The sequence below is a fragment of the Adiantum capillus-veneris genome, unplaced genomic scaffold (genome assembly GCF_014529385.1).
Source record: "Adiantum capillus-veneris isolate H3 unplaced genomic scaffold, ASM1452938v2 Hic_scaffold_33, whole genome shotgun sequence".
In the NCBI taxonomy this organism is placed as follows: domain Eukaryota; kingdom Viridiplantae; phylum Streptophyta; class Polypodiopsida; order Polypodiales; family Pteridaceae; genus Adiantum; species Adiantum capillus-veneris.
In genome coordinates this window covers 3,300,090-3,309,657 of record NW_028221440.1, presented here as the reverse complement: position 1 = coordinate 3,309,657, position 9,568 = coordinate 3,300,090, and the positions used below count along the sequence as shown (strand labels likewise).

Below are 9,568 nucleotides of genomic sequence, written 5' to 3'. Positions count from 1 at the left end.
AGAGAGATCAAGCCCTAAACCGTGTTGGCTGTGGCTCTTTGATCTAGGTTGGAAAGGTCGGGCCCTTTAGTCGCGGCCTAAAGAGGCTAGAAATGCTGGCCTTGGAAGGTGTAGGGACATTGCAGGGCCATTCCCTACACCATCAAATGTCTAGGGGAGGAGGGCCATGCAGCTTGCGTAGAGGACACAGTTGCTCAGCTTGCGCAGACGACACAGTTGATCAGAGGCAATGATTGGCTGCAGGGGTCATTTTTTCGCATGCTGGCTTGGCAAATGCTCGTGAAGATTCTGAGTGCTGACGTGCGATTAAATCATTTGCAAAGCTTGGTGATGATTCTCCATGCTGACGTGTTGCCCATCCAATGGCTGCAGACCCCATATTCCGCCATGGAATCGCCAGTAAACGAACGGCCAAAGATGCCTGACCCTGGACTTTGACGAGGTGGGGAATCTCCCTCACACCCCACTGTTCCGGGCTGGAATAGGCGAGGCGGAGGCCGAGCCTGTTCCCTGTCTCGGAACAGTGGGGGTGAGGGAGATTCCCATCCGTCATGCATTTGTCTTGTTCACTGTTAGAATGCTAATGCAATGGATGGTTGAGATTGCTTGATGCGCTGGAATACACAGGCCCAAGGCATGACGGTGTAGGAATCTGCAAGTGTGGGGAAGAGCTGTCCACAATAGCAAGAGTACGATGGGGTCCATTTTACCCGTCACTTTCCCCGTCTTGAAGACACCAGTCTTGCAATCATCCATGAAATTAAGAGGTTCCCTGACCTAAAGTTAGCAGGTTACAAACCCCTCTAACGATTTATTCATTGTGCCAAGCTGAGAAGCATGGAGGGGAGCATTTGCTCTCTCACAACCTTGGAGCCTTTGTAACTGAGTTGGTGCGGACGATTGGTAAGCATTCCAGATTTGAGAATTTGATGAATCTGTGGAGGGTCGAGTTGAAAGAAGTATTGCCTTAGCAAAAGGGTGCTCCGTGGGCACAAACTGCTGGTCGGTTGAATTTGCTGAGGGGGATTGAGCACATCAGATGCCTTGCCAGACAGCATGAGGCAATAAATAACTCTGTTGGAGGGAGACGCAGAAGACGACAGCAGGCTAGGACTTTCAGCATCTCCTTAGCCGGCTCACTTTGCTCTTAATAGATGTCAAAGAGTCACCATCCTCCCTTCCCTTTTTGCGCGGGTTGATAGCAGCTCTCCATGTTGATTTTGACCGATTTTCCAAATGTAGTGGATCTCACTCATCAAGGAAATGGCTCTCTCTCTCTCTCTCTCTCTCTCTCTCTGTGTGTGTGTGTGTGTGTGTGTGTGTGTGTGGATCTGGTCTCGTCGCCGAGGCCAACGTGACTGAGGTGCATGTGACAACACAAGAGTAGAAAGGTGCTTTGGAGCCTGAAAGAATGTCAATGGGAGAGTGGCAGTCAGATGTAGCCTAAGCAATGAGAAACACCTAGAGTCGACAAGGGGATTTGCAGCAATAGGCTACAAGCGGGCTAGCACTCTCAACGCCCCCTCTTGACTCATCAAGATCTGTCTCTGCTTGCCTTACGGACAGTTAGCACTGCATGCCTGATTCAAAGTTTCCATTTTCTGTCTGCATGATTCATTAAATGAATGCATCCACAATGAGAAGGCTTTTACCACTCTTTATATATCCAAGAGAAGATAGAACATGACGGCAATCTTTTACCTATTGCATCTCCCTGCTCAAAGCATAGCTTGTGAGCAACTTATTTGTCTCATTGTAGGGACGCTACCTTGTTAGGAGGGTTTCTAACTGCACCTGTTCGTCTTGTTTCAAATTTTGTGATGGTTGAAATTTAGAATTTTGGAGCTGCACTTGGACTTGGGTTGGTCATGTTGAATCTCACAAGTACTTAGTTTTTTTTAATGCTTACATTGACAGTTTCAATAAGTTAGATAATGCCTGTATAGTCCATATGGTAGATTATTTGAGACTTTCTATAGCTTTTTCATTAAATTTTGTGATGGTTGAAAGCTAGATTTTTGGAGTTGCACCTGGGCTTGGGTTGGTCATGTTGAATCTCACAAGTACTTAGTTTTCATTAATGCTTACATTGACAGTTTCAATAAGTTAGATTATACCTGTATAGTCTATATGGTAGATTATTTGAGAATTTCTATAGCTCTTAAAGAAATACATGCTCAAAGCAAGTAGGCTTGCTCTCCATTGAACATGTGTGTGTGTTTTTGTGACATGCATCTTAAAGCAGACTGAGGTAGTTCGTTGCCAATGATCGAGTGAGTTGGAGTTCTTGTAAGGTTATGCATCATTTATCTTCTTTCGCAAAGGTCATGCCTTTCAATTGCTGAGAAGAGCTATCATTTCACTTTGGGGGGCAGTAAGATAGATAGCAGTGTTGTGGACATTAAAGACCAGATAAACCAAAAGCGACCTCTGAGAGCCCTCTTGCAGAGCCCTCTTCCTGGGAGTCCCAACAACAATCAAGGCCGCTGCTCCCTCTGTTTCGCAACCAAGTACTGCACAAGTTTGCCTTCTCTATGTGTGTGTGTGTGTGTATTCCATGTCCTTTGCAGTAATAGTAAGCAAATCTTTCTTACAGTTAAAGGTGCTGTGTCTTTTGCCAAATTTCTAAAGATTTTCCAAGAATATACACCATATAGAGGAGAGACACAAGTAGGCCTTTGATTTTCATGCTGGAGACCATCGCATGCTGCTTGCGCTGCTTCTCCGATATGGTAACGACCTCTGAGAGCCTCTTGCGGAGCCCTCTTCTTGGAAGTCCCAACAACAATCAAGGCCGTTGTTCCCTCTCGTTTGGAACCAAGTACTGTCACAGGTTTGCATTCTCTCTCTCTCTCTCTCTCTCTCTCTCTCTCTCTGTGTGTGTATGTGTGTGTGTATATACCATGTCCTTTGCAGTAATAGCAGGCAAATCTTTCTTGCATTTAAAGGTGCTGTGTCTTTTGCCACATTTCCAAAAATTTCCAAGAGTATACACCATGTAGAGGAGAGATACAAGTAGGCCTTTGATTTTCTTGTTGGAGACCATCGCATAATGCTTGCGCTGCTTCTTCTATACGGCAGCGACCTTTGAGAGCCTCTTGCAGAGCCCTCTTCTTGGAAGTCCCAACAATCAAGGCCGTTGCTCCCTCGGGTTCGAAACCAAGTACTGCACAGGTTTGCATTGTGTGTGTGTGTGTGTGTGTATACCATGTCCTTTGCAGTGATAGCAGGCAAATCTTTCTTACAGTTAAAGGTGCTGTGTCTTTTGGCCAAATTTCCAAAAATTTCCAAAGAGTATACACAATGTATAGGAGAGATACCAGTAGACCTTTGATTTTTATGCTGGAGACTATCCCCATACTGCTTGCGCTGCTTCTCCTATACGACAACGACCTCTGAGAGCCTCTTGCAGAGTCCTCTTCTTGGAAGTCCCCAACACATCAAGGCCACTGCTGCTCCCTCTGGTTCGCAACCAAGTACTGCACAGGTTTGCATTCTCTCTCTCTCTCTCTCTCTCTCTCTCTCTCTCTCCTCTCTCTCTCTCTCTCTCTCTCGCTTTGTGTGTGTGTGTGTGTGTGTGTGTGTGTACCATGTCCATTGCAGTAATAAAAGGCAATTTTTCTTATAGTTAAAGGTGCTGTGTCTTCTGCCAAATTTCCAAAAAATTCCAAGAGTGTACACCATGTAGAGAAGAGATATCGAGTAGGCCTTTGTGCTGGAGAATGTCACAGACCAGTGACGTTGGTGCAACCAAAGTTGGTCTATGAAGGGAAGTGCTCTATGGCGAGCTATGGGTGCTAACACGTGCATGGTAAAGGGCTAAAGCAGGAACGAAGGCCTTGGGAGAGCATGTCGGGGCAGAAGTGTATGTCTAATGCGGTCTTTAAGGCCAAAAAGGCCCTAGAATGGTCCAGGTGGAATAGCAAGTAAAGGTGCCCGGAATGCCGAGTCAGTGTTCTAAAATGTGGTCTTTGAGATGCTCTATGGGCCTGTCCAAACGGCTCGTCAAACGGAGTCCCAGTGTGAAAGTTATGATTCTCCGAAGATGGAATGCCTTGCAGATCTCCGACGAGCAGGGCAGGTACAAACAGGTGGCCAAAAATGGGATCAATGGGTACACTTGTAAAGCTCAAGCTGTGAAGCATGCTGGTCATTTCGGATTATCAATCGGGCTTCAAACGGGCAAGTTATGGCCTGTGGAATATTTTCCAGGGGTCGGGTATGTGCTCATCGGGCCATGTTGATAGGCGTGTCGATAGGAGTTTTTTTAAGCTCGCTAGAATTCTCGAAAGTTGCATGCGATGCGGGGACTTAGCCGAAATCTGCGGCTCGCTGATCGGAGTTATGGGCATCGAGGTAGGCCCAGCCCAAGCTCGCATGCAAGAACGGCAGAAAGGGATCGTCAAGTGGCTTGTCCCGTTTTTGAATGTGCTTTTCAAGAGCATGAGATGGCCAGACTTGATGGCTTGTCAATCGAGATCTCAGGTGGTGAGATATGGGGGATTGAAGTTGAGATCACTTGTTGGACAGAAGAGAACGTGTGATTTTACCAAGTTCAGAAGGCGTGTAGGGGTTGGAATGCGGTGGAGCTCCAAGAGTCTGGAGACAATAAGATGAAGTTTTGGTATACCAATCCCGAATGGGTAGCCGACAAATATGTGCAGGGGGAAGCACCGATTGCATGGGAAATGAGTCCTAAGAAACTCTTTAGTTGTAAATTGTAAGTTCAAAGGAAAAAATGGTGGCTAGAGGTTTCTAATAAGGAAAAGGTAGTCCAAAAGTTAACTTAAGGGAAAAGGTAAAAAAAGTTTTTTTGTGAAGGCTAAGAGGAGCAGTGGCGCCCGGCGCTATTGCTCAAGGAATTATTTTTTTAGAAAGTTTTGGCCAAAGAAGAGAAGTTTGTGGAAAAGGAAGAAAGGGGAGAGCGACGTTTTTTGGAGGAGGGAGGATATTTTTCTTTCGGTTTTCTTTAGGCTTGGGGAAGAAGAAAAAAACTTCACGCGATTGGTGTGATCGAAGTCGACACCCAAGGATGAAGCATCGTCTGTGAAGCAGCTAGGAAGGGCATGTGCTTTGCAAGAGAAGAAGCCAGTGAGGGCTGCCAAGAGAAGCTGCTATCGAAGTGAAGCCAACAATGGAGTTTTTGTCGAGGTGTGTGCCGACAAATTCGAGTGGCAAGGGATGTGTATGCCCCTCTGTGTGGAATAATGATGGCCATGGTGCGGCCTAGAGCAGACTGTACGGATCTTGTACATGGTTTTTTTTGTTTGAAGGAGAAAACTGTCATTGTCGATTTTGGTGTCGTCTTTCCCCCCTTCCCCCCTTCCCCCCCTTTCTCCAAGGTGTGTAGTGCCGGTGTGTGAGCGTGTGCGCCCCCCGGCCTCCTGTGTGTGTGAGAGGAAGAGAGAGAGGTGTCGAGATGTGGAAGGACTAGAAGCGGGCAAGATCGGTGTGATCGCTGTCTAGCAACTGTGCAGGTTGTATGTGCATTGGGCGAAGTGCAGGCAAGGCCCTGTTAGTGTGAGTTGCTTGTTTTGAAGATGTTTTCGAGAGGACAGGGATGTTGTGAATATCCTGAGCTATATATGGGCCATTGCGTATGTGTCGGGTGTGTTTCCCATTCCCACTCTCCATCTTCTGGTGCCCCCACGGAGGAGCACACTGATTGCTCCCAGTTAAGTGAAGAGAAGCAATTTTTGGTGTTGGTCGATATGGCGTATCGAAGCTATGGACCAATTTTTACAGGTGAAGAAAATCCTGATGAGTGGGTTGCGACCCTGAGCTGTGCATGCTGTCGTTGGCATATGCCGAATGAGGATAGCAAGATGCAGACATTTCCTTTGGTGATGCGCGGGAAGGCAAAGGTATGGTACGAAGCTTTGGAAGGTGAGCGGAGGCATGCTTGGCCGGCTCTGCGGACGCGTTTCCTATATGATTTTCGCAAAGGGGCATCCCCAGTCGAGATGGATGCCAACTTGAAAGCACTCAAACAGGATGTAAGTGAAGAGTTCAATTTGTTTTTGGATCGTTTTGAAGTGTGCTGGGCAGAGTTAGCGGGTGCCATGCAATTGGCTAATGGCGACTACTTCAAGCTCGATAAATTCATGGCATGCTTGCATCCTAAAGTGAGGGAGAAAGTGGATTTTGAGAGCCCAGAAAACTATAATGGTGCAGTGACCATCGCAAAGGCAAAAAGCAGGAAAATAAAAAAGAAGATTGAACAGGGTGTGTCGGGTTATGAAGCGGTGTGGTCCAACCTCAGGGTCTGAGGGATGTTGTTCATGATGAGAACCATACAAACCCAGGTGTAGCCGTTGTGCCACAAAATTGGGTGCGAACCGTGTAGGATTCGCCTGAGCAAATGCAGGAATTGCGGCCAAGCGTGATGGATAGAGGTCAACCAAGAGGAGCAAGGGGCAGGGCAAGGCACTGCCTGGCCGATGTTACAATTGCGGTGAAGAAGGACACTATGCACCGGATTGCCCTCATCCACTAAGAGAAAGAGGCGGTATTTATCCGTTGTTTGGCAGAGGTAGAGGCCAAGCACAACTCAATGGTCCGAGGGAGCAGGTAGGCGAGAATCAAGTGCAACCAGCTCCTCCTGATGGTGGCGAAGTCCCTAGGGTGAGTATCATCGGAGTGGATAAGCAGGATGTTGAAGTCTTGGCCAACAAGAGAGCAAGGATGGAAAGAGAGACAGAAACCGAGCGGGAGATGAGGGCCCGTAAAGGTAAAGAGAAAGTGTACGAAGGCAAGGAGCAACCGGAAACTAGCAAGAAGAGAAGACGTCGCAAAATCAAGCAAGCAGACTTTCAGCTAGGCGCGGCTACCCCGAATATGACTTGGTAAGCGATGTTCAAAGTCAAAAGGCTAACATTACCTTTGATCAGTTGTTGGCTTTAAATCCCAAGCTACGAAGACAGTGGTCTACAAGTGTCAGCACGAGGCTACCAAAGGCAAAGGAAATGTGCATGCAATACAAAACATGGCATTGAGAGTGGGTAGCCCGACGGATGTCCTTCCTCTAGTGGATGCGGTCATTGAAAAGAGGATGCAGGTTCAGGCCTATATAGATGGCGGAGCACAGGTTTGTGTCATGACGGAGGCTGCTATGAAGGAAACAGGGGTCAAAGCAATAGCTAAATCAAATGTACACATGAGGATGGCTAACCATACCAAAGCCACCTAGGTGTTTGAGCGTGGCTCAAGACGTAAGAGTGAAAGTGATGGGCATTGAGTGCTTAATCGATTTCTTTGTGATGAAAGCGGGTGACAATGCTTATCCAATCATCTTGGGTAGGCCATGGCTACTTGCAATAGGGGCTAAGCAGGATTGGGGGAGCAGGGTGTTCACCTTGCCTGACAAAGAGAGAGGAAGACATGTGGTGCTTGATTTGAAGAGCAAAGAGAGCCGTTTTCACCCTATGGCAGAAAAAGACAAAGATGATACGACAAGCTATGAGTATGAGATCGAGATGGCCTATGATGAGGGCTACACAGATACTGAGGAAGAGGAAAGCGAGGATGATATGCTAAAGATAGATGCCGACTTGTTTGGGGTCATTGTTGAAGGCTCCCATGTAAAAGGAGAGTGGTGCAACCATAGGTTGGTGGCATAGGTGTGGAGGAGGTAACTGCTATGCTAAGCGAAGATTTGACCAAGAAAGAGAGAGAAGGCTATGTTGAGCTGTGTGCCTCTTTTCCGAATTTATTTGCAACGAAGTACGAGGATCTACAAGGAGCAAAGGGTGCAAAGCACAAGATAGTTCTTAAAGAAGGGTGCAAACCAAAGGCACATAAGCTAAGGAGATTAGGGGAGATTCAGAAGGAGGCTCTTTGGTAGGAGATTAACCAATTGTTAGATGCAGGTATCATATACCCCGTGAAGGAGTCGGAGTGGGTTTCTCTCCAGTGGTTATCATCGCTAAGAAGAATGGAAAATAGCGGGTGTGCGTCGATTACAAGCCATTGAATGCGGCGACAAAGAGAAACCACTACCCGCTGCCATTCCAAGATGAAATCTTAAATCAGGTGGCAGGTCATGAGAGGTACTCTATTATGGATGGATTTTCAGGGTACTTTCAGATGGGGATTGCTCTTGAAGACCAACTAAAGATGACATTTATCTCTCCATGGGGGTGCTTTGCTTATCGCAGGATGCCGTTTGGTTTAGTGAATGTCTACACCACCTTCCAAGACTGGATGAATAGGGTGTTTGGTCTCTACTTGGGCAAGTTTATTAGAGTTTTCATGGATGACATTGGATGCTATAGCTCAAGGCGGATCATTTGTCAAAGCTCCGGCTATGTTTTCAAAGGTTGGACGAAGAAGGAGGAGGTCAATTAAACCCTAAGAAGTGCAAGCTAGCACAACCTCAAGCACAGCTGCTAAGTCATGTGGTGTCACAAAATGAAATTGAGGCGGATCCAGAAAAGGTCAAGGCGCTAGTCTTAATGGAGCCTCCCTCTAGTGCGCAAGGCTTGGCCTCCTTTGTACATAAGCTAAAGTACTTGTCGCGTTTTTTTTGGATGCTGTCACAGTATGTGTATCCTCTCCAAAAGAGGGCTCAGTAGGTGCATGGCTTTGAATGGGATGAAGATGCTCAAGAAGCTTTTGACAGAGTGAGAAATTTTGTGTCAGCTGCCAGCTGTGTGCCCTCCAAGCCAAGAGGAACGATTTCTATGTGTCAACGACGGTAGGTACGCGCGGCTATTGGGGCGGTGTTACTAGCAGAAGGTAGGAATGAGCTAAAAACCTATTTACTTTGAAAGCAGGGTAATAAGTCCTGGAGAGGTGACTTACACTGAAGCGGAGCAGTGGGTCATGGCATTGGTTTTTGCTTGTAGGAAGTTCAAAGTGCACCTCATTGTACGTAAGTTCTATGTGTTGACGGCTAACAATCTATTGCCTTGAAGTGGTGTTACACTTAAAGACAGGGAAGCGGATCATGAAGTGGGTGATAGAGTTACAGGAATTTGAGTTCGAGTTCAAAATTGACCATACAAGTCGGTCCCATTTGACAGACATTTTGGTCAGCAAAGCCGTGGATTTGTCAATTATCCAAGAGTAGTACGAGATGAAGCCAGAGAGGAGCCAGACCTGGTCGGATCTTTTACCATGTGGTTTGATGGTGCATATAGAAGGGTAATAAAGAAAGCTGGTGGAGGTGTGGTGATACACGATCCACACGGCAAGGTAATCTTCTCAAAAGCCTATGATTTGAAGATATCCATACCAACAATGAAGCAAAATATCTCGCCCTTCCATTCCATCTAGGTTTGAAACAATGCCTTGAGTTTGGCATTTCCAGTTTGGTGGGTCAAAGGGGATGCGTTATTGGTCATCAAGCAACCTGTTAGGCCAATGGTAGGTAAAACGAGATTCCTTAAAACATTGGTTCTTTGCCATCAAAAAGCTGTTGAAGTCTTTAGGGAAACCAGTTCAAGCATGTGAAGAGGAAGAGCACAACCAAGAGGCAGACCAGCTAGCAAGCAGTTAGGTGCAGGTACATGTCCGCAGGTATATAATGTGGCCCTGGCCACATACATAAGTAGGGAGTCATTGAAGG

The 9,568-nt window shown here is 46.7% G+C and overlaps 1 pseudogene; it reads left to right on the top strand.

The window, feature by feature from the left end:
• The first annotated feature begins 2,438 nt into the window (after positions 1-2,438).
• LOC147417017 (uncharacterized) lies at positions 2,439-3,334 on the top strand (annotated as a pseudogene).
• Positions 3,335-9,568: the final 6,234 nt, after the last annotated feature.